Source organism: Pongo abelii, chromosome 19 (assembly GCF_028885655.2).
Source record: "Pongo abelii isolate AG06213 chromosome 19, NHGRI_mPonAbe1-v2.0_pri, whole genome shotgun sequence".
NCBI classification, from domain to species: Eukaryota; Metazoa; Chordata; class Mammalia; order Primates; family Hominidae; genus Pongo; species Pongo abelii.
This window is the reverse complement of record NC_072004.2, coordinates 34,250,244-34,268,168: the sequence shown is the minus strand read 5'-3', so window position 1 is coordinate 34,268,168 and position 17,925 is coordinate 34,250,244.

Here is a 17,925-nt window from a genome sequence, read left to right as displayed (position 1 = left end):
CACATTCAGCCAAAGACACACACGCAGAGGGGCACGCACACACTAACCGACAGAGAGAGGGAAAGAAAGACACAGAGACTGAGAGACAGAGAGAGAAGAGAGAATGGGAGACACACACACACGCGCGCACACATACACGCGCACACACACACACACAGAAACAGAGTCATACAGCAGAGGCATGGAAACACACTGCCCCCAGGCAACCCCTGAGGCTGCGGGGTTCTGCTCTCGACGAGAACGACCCTGGGGTGAGAGAACAGCCCAGGGGCACGCAGGCCGACCTGTCCTCGAGATGACGGCGGCACGACTTTTGGGGAGACTCACCCCAACAGCGTCCGGGCAGGCCTGAGGCTGGGATGCCGTGCTGCTTCCCCCGGACTCCGCCTGGGGTTTCCTCATCCTGGTCGGCCCTTTGCGACTCCTGGCATCCGGAGACGTTCCCGTCGACGCCGTGGAGAGGTCCGAACGGAGCCTCAGAGCCCCGCCACCCAAGCACTGCCACGGAGGGCTCCTGCTCTGCCAAGCCTCAGGGACCGGTTTCTAAGACAACCGTGGGAAGCACTGTGAGGGCAGAAGCCGCTCGCGCCTCGCGCATGCGCATTGGCTGGACCGACTCGCGCTCGGCTCCTGGCAGTCAGGCTGCGTCCCCTTTAAATAATGCCCCCGCTGCCCGGCTGCAGCGAGGCTCCTGCTGCAGCCGCGGCGGCGTGTGGATACGGGGTCCAGCTTGGGACGCCGTGGGAGATGGGGCCGCCGGTGCCCTGTCTCAGGGCCAAACCCCCAGGAGTCCCGCCCTCAGGATCTCCTTGAGCCGACTTCCACGGATGGAAGGGGAGCTTCAGGACGCCTGCTGTGTTCTGGGGACTCCCGTTCAGATCCGATTTTGGCCCCCTCCCAGTGAGATAGGATGGGCTCAGCACATCTGGTGAGGCAGGCAGGGCCTCGCTGCAGCGCAGAATGATCCCATAGGTCTCAAGGCGTAGCGTCAGCTGAAACTTCACTGATCCATCAGCCCTCTGCCTCCCTCCTCCTTCGAAAGAGCAGTGGCCTGCTCCGCTTCTAAAAGCCCTGGGGCTCCGGAAAGCCGACCGCGCTTTACAGGACACGTGCAGGCAGGAACAGGGGCGAATCCGAGGTGGAGACCATGTGACCACGCGTGGCACTGGCGTATCCCACAGCAGATGGTGTGAATGTGTGTCACCGGAGGCATACCGGGAGACGGCGAAACAAACGGTGGTGTCCAGGCATGTGCCAGTGGAAGGGGGGAACAAGTGACCTTTCGGTCAATGCCAAGGGAAATCAAAGAACACCTGGGGCTCGGTGGGTGGGGGGCCTGTGCCTGACCCAAGCCAGGTTTTCCAATGCCTATCAGAGGAGCAAAGAATCTTCTGCAGAATTCGCCCCGCCCCCAACCCTCCTCCTCCCTGGTAGCCCTGATGCAACTTCCTCTGCACCCAGCCCCAGCCCCAGCCCCAGCCCCAGCCCCAGCCCCAGCCCCAGCCCAGTCCCTCTGGTTCCCTGACATTCGTTTGGGCCACAAGATCAAGGGAGTCAGTCCACCCAGGAGCAGAGGAGAGGATGTCCCTCAAGAATGAGACAGGAAGTGCAGAGGAAATGCGACACCACCTGTCCTAGAAGACAAGGCCAGTCACGGTCGCCTAGCGCTCATTCTAGGCAATCCACCCACCCATGAGGGGAAACATGGAGAACAAGGAAGCTTCCCTGTCTGAGACACGTATGGAAGCCAAGAAATCCAGGGTCATGAGACCTGCCCAATGAAGCAGAAAGACGTTTGGAGAGAGATACCATCATGACACGGATCTGCAGGAAGTGTGTCCCTGACGGACTGGGAAGTCATCTTTGTTGAAGACATTTGGCCAGAGCGAGAGGCATCCAGGCCCCTGAGAAACAGGTGAGGCAGAGCAAGAGGGAGGATAGAGCAGTGGCCAGAGCCCCGGCAGGATACAGCGCCGTGCCACCACCACGGGCATAAGGGGAGGGCTTCCAAAAGGGTGGCTTGTCCAGAGAGGCCAGCGTTCCAGTGACAGTGACAGGGATTGTTGCCATCTCCCATTCCCGGCTTCTTCTTCTACACGGTATGGTGGTGTGGCTTCATTTCTCAGAGAAGAGCCGTGAAAAGGTACAACCATCTTCTCTGATGTGGTTCTGCTTCCCTACTGCGGGACAAAGAGCTCCTGTGGGGCTCTTTTCCTTGGTTGCTGTGTGGTCATCTTGATCTTAGAAAAGAGGCAGCTCATGATGGGGATGAGATTTCAATTGCTCCGGGACCGATGCATCTCCTCACGTGGGCCAGGCCTTCACACACCCAAAGCGGATCCGCGGCGGCGAAAACGATTGACAGCCGGCCTCATGACCCAGGCAGAGACGCAGAAAGAGGCTCAGCAAAGACAGGCCGACATGCCAGAAATCGCCTTGTGCTGCACAGGGCACATTCAGCCAAAGACACACACGCAGAGGGGCACGCACACACTAACCGACAGAGAGAGGGAAAGAAAGACACAGAGACTGAGAGACAGAGAGAGAAGAGAGAATGGGAGACACACACACACGCGCGCACACATACACGCGCACACACACACACACAGAAACAGAGTCATACAGCAGAGGCATGGAAACACACCCCCCCCCAGGTAACCCCTGAGGCTGCGGGGTTCTGCTCTCGACGAGAACGACCCTGGGGTGAGAGAACAGCCCAGGGGCACGCAGGCCGACCTGTCCTCGAGATGACGGCGGCACGACTTTTGGGGAGACTCACCCCAACAGCGTCCGGGCAGGCCTGAGGCTGGGATGCCGTGCTGCTTCCCCCGGACTCCGCCTGGGGTTTCCTCATCCTGGTCGGCCCTTTGCGACTCCTGGCATCCGGAGACGTTCCCGTCGACCCCGTGGAGAGGTCCGAGCGGAGCCTCAGAGCCCCGCCACCCAAGCACTGCCACGGAGGGCTCCTGCTCTGCCAAGCCTCAGGGACCGGTTTCTAAGACAACCGTGGGAAGCACTGTGACGGCAGAAGCCGCTCGCGCCTCGCGCATGCGCATTGGCTGGACCGACTCGCGCTCGGCTCCTGGCAGTCAGGCTGCGTCCCCTTTAAATAATGCCCCCGCTGCCCGGCTGCAGCGAGGCTCCTGCTGCAGCCGCGGCGGCGTGTGGATACGGGGTCCAGCTTGGGACGCCGTGGGAGATGGGGCCGCCGGTGCCCTGTCTCAGGGCCAAACGCCCAGGAGTCCCGCCCTCAGGATCTCCTTGAGCCGACTTCCACGGATGGAAGGGGAGCTTCAGGACGCCTGCTGTGTTCTGGGGACTCCCGTTCAGATCCGATTTTGGCCCCCTCCCAGTGAGATAGGTTGGGATCACCACATCTGGTGAGGCAGGCAGGGCCTCGCTGCAGCGCAGAATGATCCCATAGGTCTCAAGGCCGTAGCGTCAGCTGAAACTTCACTGATCCATCAGCCCTCTGCCTCCCTCCTCCTTCGAAAGAGCAGTGGCCTACTCCGCTTCTAAAAGCCCTGGGGCTCCGGAAAGCCGACCGCGCTTTACAGGACACGTGCAGGCAGGAACAGGGGCGAATCCGAGGTGGAGACCATGTGACCACGCGTGGCACTGGCGTATCCCACAGCAGATGGTGTGAATGTGTGTCACCGGAGGCATACCGGGAGACGGCGAAACAAACGGTGGTGTCCAGGCATGTGCCAGTGGAAGGGGGGAACAAGTGACCTTTCGGTCAATGCCAAGGGAAATCAAAGAACACCTGGGGTTCGGTGGGTGGGGGGCCTGTGCCTGACCCAAGCCAGGTTTTCCAATGCCTATCAGAGGAGCAAAGAATCTTCTGCAGAATTCGCCCCGCCCCCAACCCTCCTCCTCCCTGGTAGCCCTGATGCAACTTCCTCTGCACCCAGCCCCAGCCCCAGCCCCAGCCCCAGCCCCAGCCCCAGCCCCAGCCCAGTCCCTCTGGTTCCCTGACATTCGTTTGGGCCACAAGATCAAGGGAGTCAGTCCACCCAGGAGCAGAGGAGAGGATGTCCCTCAAGAATGAGACAGGAAGTGCAGAGGAAATGCGACACCACCTGTCCTAGAAGACAAGGCCAGTCACGGTCGCCTAGCGCTCATTCTAGGCAATCCACCCACCCATGAGGGGAAACATGGAAAACAAGGAAGCTTCCCTGTCTGAGACACGTATGGAAGCCAAGAAATCCAGGGTCATGAGACCTGCCCAATGAAGCAGAAAGACGTTTGGAGAGAGATACCATCATGACACGGATCTGCAGGAAGTGTGTCCCTGACGGACTGGGAAGTCATCTTTGTTGAAGACATTTGGCCAGAGCGAGAGGCATCCAGGCCCCTGAGAAACAGGTGAGGCAGAGCAAGAGGGAGGATAGAGCAGCGGCCAGAGCCCCGGCAGGATACAGCGCCGTGCCACCACCACGGGCATAAGGGGAGGGCTTCCAAAAGGGTGGCTTGTCCAGAGAGGCCAGCGTTCCAGTGACAGTGACAGGGATTGTTGCCATCTCCCATTCCCGGCTTCTTCTTCTACACGGTATGGTGGTGTGGCTTCATTTCTCAGAGAAGAGCCGTGAAAAGGTACAACCATCTTCTCTGATGTGGTTCTGCTTCCCTACTGCGGGACAAAGAGCTCCTGTGGGGCTCTTTTCCTTGGTTGCTGTGTGGTCATCTTGATCTTAGAAAAGAGGCAGCTCATGATGGGGATGAGATTTCAATTGCTCCGGGACCGATGCATCTCCTCACGTGGGCCAGGCCTTCACACACCCAAAGCGGATCCGCGGCGGCGAAAACGATTGACAGCCGGCCTCATGACCCAGGCAGAGACGCAGAAAGAGGCTGAGCAAAGACAGGCCGACATGCCAGAAATCGCCTTGTGCTGCACAGGGCACATTCAGCCAAAGACACACACGCAGAGGGGCACGCACACACTAACCGACAGAGAGAGGGAAAGAAAGACACAGAGACTGAGAGACAGAGAGAGAAGAGAGAATGGGAGACACACACACACGCGCGCACACATACACGCGCACACACACACACACAGAAACAGTCATACAGCAGAGGCATGGAAACACACTGCCCCCAGGCAACCCCTGAGGCTGCGGGGTTCTGCTCTCGACGAGAACGACCCTGGGGTGAGAGAACAGCCCAGGGGCACGCAGGCCGACCTGTCCTCGAGATGACGGCGGCACGACTTTTGGGGAGACTCACCCCAACAGCGTCCGGGCAGGCCTGAGGCTGGGATGCCGTGCTGCTTCCCCCGGACTCCGCCTGGGGTTTCCTCATCCTGGTCGGCCCTTTGCGACTCCTGGCATCCGGAGACGTTCCCGTCGACGCCGTGGAGAGGTCCGAAAGGAGCCTCAGAGCCCCGCCACCCAAGCACTGCCACGGAGGGCTCTTGCTCTGCCAAGCCTCAGGGACCGGTTTCTAAGACAACCGTGGGAAGCACTGTGACGGCAGAAGCCGCTCGCGCCTCGCGCATGCGCATTGGCTGGACCGACTCGCGCTCGGCTCCTGGCAGTCAGGCTGCGTCCCCTTTAAATAATGCCCCCGCTGCCCGGCTGCAGCGAGGCTCCTGCTGCAGCCGCGGCGGCGTGTGGATACGGGGTCCAGCTTGGGACGCCGTGGGAGATGGGGCCGCCGGTGCCCTGTCTCAGGGCCAAACCCCCAGGAGTCCCGCCCTCAGGATCTCCTTGAGCCGACTTCCACGGAGGGAAGGGGAGCTTCAGGACGCCTGCTGTGTTCTGGGGACTCCCGTTCAGATCCGATTTTGGCCCCCTCCCAGTGAGATAGGATGGGCTCAGCACATCTGGTGAGGCAGGCAGGGCCTCGCTGCAGCGCAGAATGATCCCATAGGTCTCAAGGCGTAGCGTCAGCTGAAACTTCACTGATCCATCAGCCCTCTGCCTCCCTCCTCCTTCGAAAGAGCAGTGGCCTGCTCCGCTTCTAAAAGCCCTGGGGCTCCGGAAAGCCGACCGCGCTTTACAGGACACGTGCAGGCAGGAACAGGGGCGAATCCGAGGTGGAGACCATGTGACCACGCGTGGCACTGGCGTATCCCACAGCAGATGGTGTGAATGTGTGTCACCGGAGGCATACCGGGAGACGGCGAAACAAACGGTGGTGTCCAGGCATGTGCCAGTGGAAGGGGGGAACAAGTGACCTTTCGGTCAATGCCAAGGGAAATCAAAGAACACCTGGGGCTCGGTGGGTGGGGGGCCTGTGCCTGACCAAAGCCAGGTTTTCCAATGCCTATCAGAGGAGCAAAGAATCTTCTGCAGAATTCGCCCCGCCCCCAACCCTCCTCCTCCCTGGTAGCCCTGACGCAACTTCCCCTGCACCCAGCCCCAGCCCCAGCCCCAGCCCCAGCCCCAGCCCCAGCCCCAGCCCAGTCCCTCTGGTTCCCTGACATTCGTTTGGGCCACAAGATCAAGGGAGTCAGTCCACCCAGGAGCAGAGGAGAGGATGTCCCTCAAGAATGAGACAGGAAGTGCAGAGGAAATGCGACACCACCTGTCCTAGAAGACAAGGCCAGTCACGGTCGCCTAGCGCTCATTCTAGGCAATCCACCCACCCATGAGGGGAAACATGGAGAACAAGGAAGCTTCCCTGTCTGAGACACGTATGGAAGCCAAGAAATCCAGGGTCATGAGACCTGCCCAATGAAGCAGAAAGACGTTTGGAGAGAGATACCATCATGACACGGATCTGCAGGAAGTGTGTTCCTGACGGACTGGGAAGTCATCTTTGTTGAAGACATTTGGCCAGAGCGAGAGGCATCCAGGCCCCTGAGAAACAGGTGAGGCAGAGCAAGAGGGAGGATAGAGCAGCGGCCAGAGCCCCGGCAGGATACAGCGCCGTGCCACCACCACGGGCATAAGGGGAGGGCTTCCAAAAGGGTGGCTTGTCCAGAGAGGCCAGCGTTCCAGTGACAGTGACAGGGATTGTTGCCATCTCCCATTCCCGGCTTCTTCTTCTACACGGTATGGTGGTGTGGCTTCATTTCTCAGAGAAGAGCCGTGAAAAGGTACAACCATCTTCTCTGATGTGGTTCTGCTTCCCTACTGCGGGACAAAGAGCTCCTGTGGGGCTCTTTTCCTTGGTTGCTGTGTGGTCATCTTGATCTTAGAAAAGAGGCAGCTCATGATGGGGATGAGATTTCAATTGCTCCGGGACCGATGCATCTCCTCACGTGGGCCAGGCCTTCACACACCCAAAGCGGATCCGCGGCGGCGAAAACGATTGACAGCCGGCCTCATGACCCAGGCAGAGACGCAGAAAGAGGCTCAGCAAAGACAGGCCGACATGCCAGAAATCGCCTTGTGCTGCACAGGGCACATTCAGCCAAAGACACACACGCAGAGGGGCACGCACACACTAACCGACAGAGAGAGGGAAAGAAAGACACAGAGACTGAGAGACAGAGAGAGAAGAGAGAATGGGAGACACACACACACGCGCGCACACATACACGCGCACACACACACACACAGAAACAGAGTCATACAGCAGAGGCATGGAAACACACCCCCCCCCAGGTAACCCCTGAGGCTGCGGGGTTCTGCTCTCGACGAGAACGACCCTGGGGTGAGAGAACAGCCCAGGGGCACGCAGGCCGACCTGTCCTCGAGATGACGGCGGCACGACTTTTGGGGAGACTCACCCCAACAGCGTCCGGGCAGGCCTGAGGCTGGGATGCCGTGCTGCTTCCCCCGGACTCCGCCTGGGGTTTCCTCATCCTGGTCGGCCCTTTGCGACTCCTGGCATCCGGAGACGTTCCCGTCGACCCCGTGGAGAGGTCCGAGCGGAGCCTCAGAGCCCCGCCACCCAAGCACTGCCACGGAGGGCTCCTGCTCTGCCAAGCCTCAGGGACCGGTTTCTAAGACAACCGTGGGAAGCACTGTGACGGCAGAAGCCGCTCGCGCCTCGCGCATGCGCATTGGCTGGACCGACTCGCGCTCGGCTCCTGGCAGTCAGGCTGCGTCCCCTTTAAATAATGCCCCCGCTGCCCGGCTGCAGCGAGGCTCCTGCTGCAGCCGCGGCGGCGTGTGGATACGGGGTCCAGCTTGGGACGCCGTGGGAGATGGGGCCGCCGGTGCCCTGTCTCAGGGCCAAACGCCCAGGAGTCCCGCCCTCAGGATCTCCTTGAGCCGACTTCCACGGATGGAAGGGGAGCTTCAGGACGCCTGCTGTGTTCTGGGGACTCCCGTTCAGATCCGATTTTGGCCCCCTCCCAGTGAGATAGGTTGGGATCACCACATCTGGTGAGGCAGGCAGGGCCTCGCTGCAGCGCAGAATGATCCCATAGGTCTCAAGGCCGTAGCGTCAGCTGAAACTTCACTGATCCATCAGCCCTCTGCCTCCCTCCTCCTTCGAAAGAGCAGTGGCCTACTCCGCTTCTAAAAGCCCTGGGGCTCCGGAAAGCCGACCGCGCTTTACAGGACACGTGCAGGCAGGAACAGGGGCGAATCCGAGGTGGAGACCATGTGACCACGCGTGGCACTGGCGTATCCCACAGCAGATGGTGTGAATGTGTGTCACCGGAGGCATACCGGGAGACGGCGAAACAAACGGTGGTGTCCAGGCATGTGCCAGTGGAAGGGGGGAACAAGTGACCTTTCGGTCAATGCCAAGGGAAATCAAAGAACACCTGGGGTTCGGTGGGTGGGGGGCCTGTGCCTGACCCAAGCCAGGTTTTCCAATGCCTATCAGAGGAGCAAAGAATCTTCTGCAGAATTCGCCCCGCCCCCAACCCTCCTCCTCCCTGGTAGCCCTGATGCAACTTCCTCTGCACCCAGCCCCAGCCCCAGCCCCAGCCCCAGCCCCAGCCCCAGCCCCAGCCCAGTCCCTCTGGTTCCCTGACATTCGTTTGGGCCACAAGATCAAGGGAGTCAGTCCACCCAGGAGCAGAGGAGAGGATGTCCCTCAAGAATGAGACAGGAAGTGCAGAGGAAATGCGACACCACCTGTCCTAGAAGACAAGGCCAGTCACGGTCGCCTAGCGCTCATTCTAGGCAATCCACCCACCCATGAGGGGAAACATGGAAAACAAGGAAGCTTCCCTGTCTGAGACACGTATGGAAGCCAAGAAATCCAGGGTCATGAGACCTGCCCAATGAAGCAGAAAGACGTTTGGAGAGAGATACCATCATGACACGGATCTGCAGGAAGTGTGTCCCTGACGGACTGGGAAGTCATCTTTGTTGAAGACATTTGGCCAGAGCGAGAGGCATCCAGGCCCCTGAGAAACAGGTGAGGCAGAGCAAGAGGGAGGATAGAGCAGCGGCCAGAGCCCCGGCAGGATACAGCGCCGTGCCACCACCACGGGCATAAGGGGAGGGCTTCCAAAAGGGTGGCTTGTCCAGAGAGGCCAGCGTTCCAGTGACAGTGACAGGGATTGTTGCCATCTCCCATTCCCGGCTTCTTCTTCTACACGGTATGGTGGTGTGGCTTCATTTCTCAGAGAAGAGCCGTGAAAAGGTACAACCATCTTCTCTGATGTGGTTCTGCTTCCCTACTGCGGGACAAAGAGCTCCTGTGGGGCTCTTTTCCTTGGTTGCTGTGTGGTCATCTTGATCTTAGAAAAGAGGCAGCTCATGATGGGGATGAGATTTCAATTGCTCCGGGACCGATGCATCTCCTCACGTGGGCCAGGCCTTCACACACCCAAAGCGGATCCGCGGCGGCGAAAACGATTGACAGCCGGCCTCATGACCCAGGCAGAGACGGAGAAAGAGGCTGAGCAAAGACAGGCCGACATGCCAGAAATCGCCTTGTGCTGCACAGGGCACATTCAGCCAAAGACACACACGCAGAGGGGCACGCACACACTAACCGACAGAGAGAGGGAAAGAAAGACACAGAGACTGAGAGACAGAGAGAGAAGAGAGAATGGGAGACACACACACACGCGCGCACACATACACGCGCACACACACACACACAGAAACAGAGTCATACAGCAGAGGCATGGAAACACACTGCCCCCAGGCAACCCCTGAGGCTGCGGGGTTCTGCTCTCGACGAGAACGACCCTGGGGTGAGAGAACAGCCCAGGGGCACGCAGGCCGACCTGTCCTCGAGATGACGGCGGCACGACTTTTGGGGAGACTCACCCCAACAGCGTCCGGGCAGGCCTGAGGCTGGGATGCCGTGCTGCTTCCCCCGGACTCCGCCTGGGGTTTCCTCATCCTGGTCGGCCCTTTGCGACTCCTGGCATCCGGAGACGTTCCCGTCGACGCCGTGGAGAGGTCCGAACGGAGCCTCAGAGCCCCGCCACCCAAGCACTGCCACGGAGGGCTCCTGCTCTGCCAAGCCTCAGGGACCGGTTTCTAAGACAACCGTGGGAAGCACTGTGAGGGCAGAAGCCGCTCGCGCCTCGCGCATGCGCATTGGCTGGACCGACTCGCGCTCGGCTCCTGGCAGTCAGGCTGCGTCCCCTTTAAATAATGCCCCCGCTGCCCGGCTGCAGCGAGGCTCCTGCTGCAGCCGCGGCGGCGTGTGGATACGGGGTCCAGCTTGGGACGCCGTGGGAGATGGGGCCGCCGGTGCCCTGTCTCAGGGCCAAACCCCCAGGAGTCCCGCCCTCAGGATCTCCTTGAGCCGACTTCCACGGAGGGAAGGGGAGCTTCAGGACGCCTGCTGTGTTCTGGGGACTCCCGTTCAGATCCGATTTTGGCCCCCTCCCAGTGAGATAGGATGGGCTCAGCACATCTGGTGAGGCAGGCAGGGCCTCGCTGCAGCGCAGAATGATCCCATAGGTCTCAAGGCGTAGCGTCAGCTGAAACTTCACTGATCCATCAGCCCTCTGCCTCCCTCCTCCTTCGAAAGAGCAGTGGCCTGCTCCGCTTCTAAAAGCCCTGGGGCTCCGGAAAGCCGACCGCGCTTTACAGGACACGTGCAGGCAGGAACAGGGGCGAATCCGAGGTGGAGACCATGTGACCACGCGTGGCACTGGCGTATCCCACAGCAGATGGTGTGAATGTGTGTCACCGGAGGCATACCGGGAGACGGCGAAACAAACGGTGGTGTCCAGGCATGTGCCAGTGGAAGGGGGGAACAAGTGACCTTTCGGTCAATGCCAAGGGAAATCAAAGAACACCTGGGGCTCGGTGGGTGGGGGGCCTGTGCCTGACCCAAGCCAGGTTTTCCAATGCCTATCAGAGGAGCAAAGAATCTTCTGCAGAATTCGCCCCGCCCCCAACCCTCCTCCTCCCTGGTAGCCCTGACGCAACTTCCCCTGCACCCAGCCCCAGCCCCAGCCCCAGCCCCAGCCCCAGCCCCAGCCCCAGCCCAGTCCCTCTGGTTCCCTGACATTCGTTTGGGCCACAAGATCAAGGGAGTCAGTCCACCCAGGAGCAGAGGAGAGGATGTCCCTCAAGAATGAGACAGGAAGTGCAGAGGAAATGCGACACCACCTGTCCTAGAAGACAAGGCCAGTCACGGTCGCCTAGCGCTCATTCTAGGCAATCCACCCACCCATGAGGGGAAACATGGAGAACAAGGAAGCTTCCCTGTCTGAGACACGTATGGAAGCCAAGAAATCCAGGGTCATGAGACCTGCCCAATGAAGCAGAAAGACGTTTGGAGAGAGATACCATCATGACACGGATCTGCAGGAAGTGTGTCCCTGACGGACTGGGAAGTCATCTTTGTTGAAGACATTTGGCCAGAGCGAGAGGCATCCAGGCCCCTGAGAAACAGGTGAGGCAGAGCAAGAGGGAGGATAGAGCAGCGGCCAGAGCCCCGGCAGGATACAGCGCCGTGCCACCACCACGGGCATAAGGGGAGGGCTTCCAAAAGGGTGGCTTGTCCAGAGAGGCCAGCGTTCCAGTGACAGTGACAGGGATTGTTGCCATCTCCCATTCCCGGCTTCTTCTTCTACACGGTATGGTGGTGTGGCTTCATTTCTCAGAGAAGAGCCGTGAAAAGGTACAACCATCTTCTCTGATGTGGTTCTGCTTCCCTACTGCGGGACAAAGAGCTCCTGTGGGGCTCTTTTCCTTGGTTGCTGTGTGGTCATCTTGATCTTAGAAAAGAGGCAGCTCATGATGGGGATGAGATTTCAATTGCTCCGGGACCGATGCATCTCCTCACGTGGGCCAGGCCTTCACACACCCAAAGCGGATCCGCGGCGGCGAAAACGATTGACAGCCGGCCTCATGACCCAGGCAGAGACGCAGAAAGAGGCTCAGCAAAGACAGGCCGACATGCCAGAAATCGCCTTGTGCTGCACAGGGCACATTCAGCCAAAGACACACACGCAGAGGGGCACGCACACACTAACCGACAGAGAGAGGGAAAGAAAGACACAGAGACTGAGAGACAGAGAGAGAAGAGAGAATGGGAGACACACACACACGCGCGCACACATACACGCGCACACACACACACACAGAAACAGAGTCATACAGCAGAGGCATGGAAACACACCGCCCCCAGGCAACCCCTGAGGCTGCGGGGTTCTGCTCTCGACGAGAACGACCCTGGGGTGAGAGAACAGCCCAGGGGCACGCAGGCCGACCTGTCCTCGAGATGACGGCGGCACGACTTTTGGGGAGACTCACCCCAACAGCGTCCGGGCAGGCCTGAGGCTGGGATGCCGTGCTGCTTCCCCCGGACTCCGCCTGGGGTTTCCTCATCCTGGTCGGCCCTTTGCGACTCCTGGCATCCGGAGACGTTCCCGTCGACCCCGTGGAGAGGTCCGAACGGAGCGTCAGAGCCCCGCCACCCAAGCACTGCCACGGAGGGCTCTTGCTCTGCCAAGCCTCAGGGACCGGTTTCTAAGACAACCGTGGGAAGCACTGTGACGGCAGAAGCCGCTCGCGCCTCGCGCATGCGCATTGGCTGGACCGACTCGCGCTCGGCTCCTGGCAGTCAGGCTGCGTCCCCTTTAAATAATGCCCCCGCTGCCCGGCTGCAGCGAGGCTCCTGCTGCAGCCGCGGCGGCGTGTGGATACGGGGTCCAGCTTGGGACGCCGTGGGAGATGGGGCCGCCGGTGCCCTGTCTTAGGGCCAAACCCCCAGGAGTCCCGCCCTCAGGATCTCCTTGAGCCGACTTCCACGGAGGGAAGGGGAGCTTCAGGCCGCCTGCTGTGTTCTGGGGACTCCCGTTCAGATCCGATTTTGGCCCCCTCCCAGTGAGATAGGTTGGGCTCACCACATCTGGTGAGGCAGGCAGGGCCTCGCTGCAGCGCAGAATGATCCCATAGGTCTCAAGGCGTAGCGTCAGCTGAAACTTCAGTGATCCATCAGCCCTCTGCCTCCCTCCTCCTTCGAAAGAGCAGTGGCCTGCTCCGCTTGTAAAAGCCCTGGGGCTCCGGAAAGCCGACCGCGCTTTACAGGACACGTGCAGGCAGGAACAGGGGCGAATCCGAGGTGGAGACCATGTGACCACGCGTGGCACTGGCGTATCCCACAGCAGATGGTGTGAATGTGTGTCACCGGAGGCATACCGGGAGACGGCGAAACAAACGGTAGTTTCCAGGCATGTGCCAGTGGAAGGGGGGAACAAGTGACCTTTCGGTCAATGCCAAGGGAAATCAAAGAACACCTGGGGCTCGGTGGGTGGGGGGCCTGTGCCTGACCCAAGCCAGGTTTTCCAATGCCTATCAGAGGAGCAAAGAATCTTCTGCAGAATTCGCCCCGCCCCCAACACTCCTCCTCCCTGGTAGCCCTGACGCAACTTCCCCTGCACCCAGCCCCAGCCCCAGCCCCAGCCCCAGCCCCAGCCCCAGCCCCAGCCCAGTCCCTCTGGTTCCCTGACATTCGTTTGGGCCACAAGATCAAGGGAGTCAGTCCACCCAGGAGCAGAGGAGAGGATGTCCCTCAAGAATGAGACAGGAAGTGCAGAGGAAATGCGACACCACCTGTCCTAGAAGACAAGGCCAGTCACGGTCGCCTAGCGCTCATTCTAGGCAATCCACCCACCCATGAGGGGAAACATGGAGAACAAGGAAGCTTCCCTGTCTGAGACACGTATGGAAGCCAAGAAATCCAGGGTCATGAGACCTGCCCAATGAAGCAGAAAGACGTTTGGAGAGAGATACCATCATGACACGGATCTGCAGGAAGTGTGTTCCTGACGGACTGGGAAGTCATCTTTGTTGAAGACATTTGGCCAGAGCGAGAGGCATCCAGGCCCCTGAGAAACAGGTGAGGCAGAGCAAGAGGGAGGATAGAGCAGCGGCCAGAGCCCCGGCAGGATACAGCGCCGTGCCACCACCACGGGCATAAGGGGAGGGCTTCCAAAAGGGTGGCTTGTCCAGAGAGGCCAGCGTTCCAGTGACAGTGACAGGGATTGTTGCCATCTCCCATTCCCGGCTTCTTCTTCTACACGGTATGGTGGTGTGGCTTCATTTCTCAGAGAAGAGCCGTGAAAAGGTACAACCATCTTCTCTGATGTGGTTCTGCTTCCCTACTGCGGGACAAAGAGCTCCTGTGGGGCTCTTTTCCTTGGTTGCTGTGTGGTCATCTTGATCTTAGAAAAGAGGCAGCTCATGATGGGGATGAGATTTCAATTGCTCCGGGACCGATGCATCTCCTCACGTGGGCCAGGCCTTCACACACCCAAAGCGGATCCGCGGCGGCGAAAACGATTGACAGCCGGCCTCATGACCCAGGCAGAGACGCAGAAAGAGGCTCAGCAAAGACAGGCCGACATGCCAGAAATCGCCTTGTGCTGCACAGGGCACATTCAGCCAAAGACACACACGCAGAGGGGCACGCACACACTAACCGACAGAGAGAGGGAAAGAAAGACACAGAGACTGAGAGACAGAGAGAGAAGAGAGAATGGGAGACACACACACACGCGCGCACACATACACGCGCACACACACACACACAGAAACAGAGTCATACAGCAGAGGCATGGAAACACACCCCCCCCCAGGTAACCCCTGAGGCTGCGGGGTTCTGCTCTCGACGAGAACGACCCTGGGGTGAGAGAACAGCCCAGGGGCACGCAGGCCGACCTGTCCTCGAGATGACGGCGGCACGACTTTTGGGGAGACTCACCCCAACAGCGTCCGGGCAGGCCTGAGGCTGGGATGCCGTGCTGCTTCCCCCGGACTCCGCCTGGGGTTTCCTCATCCTGGTCGGCCCTTTGCGACTCCTGGCATCCGGAGACGTTCCCGTCGACCCCGTGGAGAGGTCCGAGCGGAGCCTCAGAGCCCCGCCACCCAAGCACTGCCACGGAGGGCTCCTGCTCTGCCAAGCCTCAGGGACCGGTTTCTAAGACAACCGTGGGAAGCACTGTGACGGCAGAAGCCGCTCGCGCCTCGCGCATGCGCATTGGCTGGACCGACTCGCGCTCGGCTCCTGGCAGTCAGGCTGCGTCCCCTTTAAATAATGCCCCCGCTGCCCGGCTGCAGCGAGGCTCCTGCTGCAGCCGCGGCGGCGTGTGGATACGGGGTCCAGCTTGGGACGCCGTGGGAGATGGGGCCGCCGGTGCCCTGTCTCAGGGCCAAACGCCCAGGAGTCCCGCCCTCAGGATCTCCTTGAGCCGACTTCCACGGATGGAAGGGGAGCTTCAGGACGCCTGCTGTGTTCTGGGGACTCCCGTTCAGATCCGATTTTGGCCCCCTCCCAGTGAGATAGGTTGGGATCACCACATCTGGTGAGGCAGGCAGGGCCTCGCTGCAGCGCAGAATGATCCCATAGGTCTCAAGGCCGTAGCGTCAGCTGAAACTTCACTGATCCATCAGCCCTCTGCCTCCCTCCTCCTTCGAAAGAGCAGTGGCCTACTCCGCTTCTAAAAGCCCTGGGGCTCCGGAAAGCCGACCGCGCTTTACAGGACACGTGCAGGCAGGAACAGGGGCGAATCCGAGGTGGAGACCATGTGACCACGCGTGGCACTGGCGTATCCCACAGCAGATGGTGTGAATGTGTGTCACCGGAGGCATACCGGGAGACGGCGAAACAAACGGTGGTGTCCAGGCATGTGCCAGTGGAAGGGGGGAACAAGTGACCTTTCGGTCAATGCCAAGGGAAATCAAAGAACACCTGGGGTTCGGTGGGTGGGGGGCCTGTGCCTGACCCAAGCCAGGTTTTCCAATGCCTATCAGAGGAGCAAAGAATCTTCTGCAGAATTCGCCCCGCCCCCAACCCTCCTCCTCCCTGGTAGCCCTGATGCAACTTCCTCTGCACCCAGCCCCAGCCCCAGCCCCAGCCCCAGCCCCAGCCCCAGCCCCAGCCCAGTCCCTCTGGTTCCCTGACATTCGTTTGGGCCACAAGATCAAGGGAGTCAGTCCACCCAGGAGCAGAGGAGAGGATGTCCCTCAAGAATGAGACAGGAAGTGCAGAGGAAATGCGACACCACCTGTCCTAGAAGACAAGGCCAGTCACGGTCGCCTAGCGCTCATTCTAGGCAATCCACCCACCCATGAGGGGAAACATGGAAAACAAGGAAGCTTCCCTGTCTGAGACACGTATGGAAGCCAAGAAATCCAGGGTCATGAGACCTGCCCAATGAAGCAGAAAGACGTTTGGAGAGAGATACCATCATGACACGGATCTGCAGGAAGTGTGTCCCTGACGGACTGGGAAGTCATCTTTGTTGAAGACATTTGGCCAGAGCGAGAGGCATCCAGGCCCCTGAGAAACAGGTGAGGCAGAGCAAGAGGGAGGATAGAGCAGCGGCCAGAGCCCCGGCAGGATACAGCGCCGTGCCACCACCACGGGCATAAGGGGAGGGCTTCCAAAAGGGTGGCTTGTCCAGAGAGGCCAGCGTTCCAGTGACAGTGACAGGGATTGTTGCCATCTCCCATTCCCGGCTTCTTCTTCTACACGGTATGGTGGTGTGGCTTCATTTCTCAGAGAAGAGCCGTGAAAAGGTACAACCATCTTCTCTGATGTGGTTCTGCTTCCCTACTGCGGGACAAAGAGCTCCTGTGGGGCTCTTTTCCTTGGTTGCTGTGTGGTCATCTTGATCTTAGAAAAGAGGCAGCTCATGATGGGGATGAGATTTCAATTGCTCCGGGACCGATGCATCTCCTCACGTGGGCCAGGCCTTCACACACCCAAAGCGGATCCGCGGCGGCGAAAACGATTGACAGCCGGCCTCATGACCCAGGCAGAGACGCAGAAAGAGGCTGAGCAAAGACAGGCCGACATGCCAGAAATCGCCTTGTGCTGCACAGGGCACATTCAGCCAAAGACACACACGCAGAGGGGCACGCACACACTAACCGACAGAGAGAGGGAAAGAAAGACACAGAGACTGAGAGACAGAGAGAGAAGAGAGAATGGGAGACACACACACACGCGCGCACACATACACGCGCACACACACACACACAGAAACAGTCATACAGCAGAGGCATGGAAACACACTGCCCCCAGGCAACCCCTGAGGCTGCGGGGTTCTGCTCTCGACGAGAACGACCCTGGGGTGAGAGAACAGCCCAGGGGCACGCAGGCCGACCTGTCCTCGAGATGACGGCGGCACGACTTTTGGGGAGACTCACCCCAACAGCGTCCGGGCAGGCCTGAGGCTGGGATGCCGTGCTGCTTCCCCCGGACTCCGCCTGGGGTTTCCTCATCCTGGTCGGCCCTTTGCGACTCCTGGCATCCGGAGACGTTCCCGTCGACGCCGTGGAGAGGTCCGAAAGGAGCCTCAGAGCCCCGCCACCCAAGCACTGCCACGGAGGGCTCTTGCTCTGCCAAGCCTCAGGGACCGGTTTCTAAGACAACCGTGGGAAGCACTGTGACGGCAGAAGCCGCTCGCGCCTCGCGCATGCGCATTGGCTGGACCGACTCGCGCTCGGCTCCTGGCAGTCAGGCTGCGTCCCCTTTAAATAATGCCCCCGCTGCCCGGCTGCAGCGAGGCTCCTGCTGCAGCCGCGGCGGCGTGTGGATACGGGGTCCAGCTTGGGACGCCGTGGGAGATGGGGCCGCCGGTGCCCT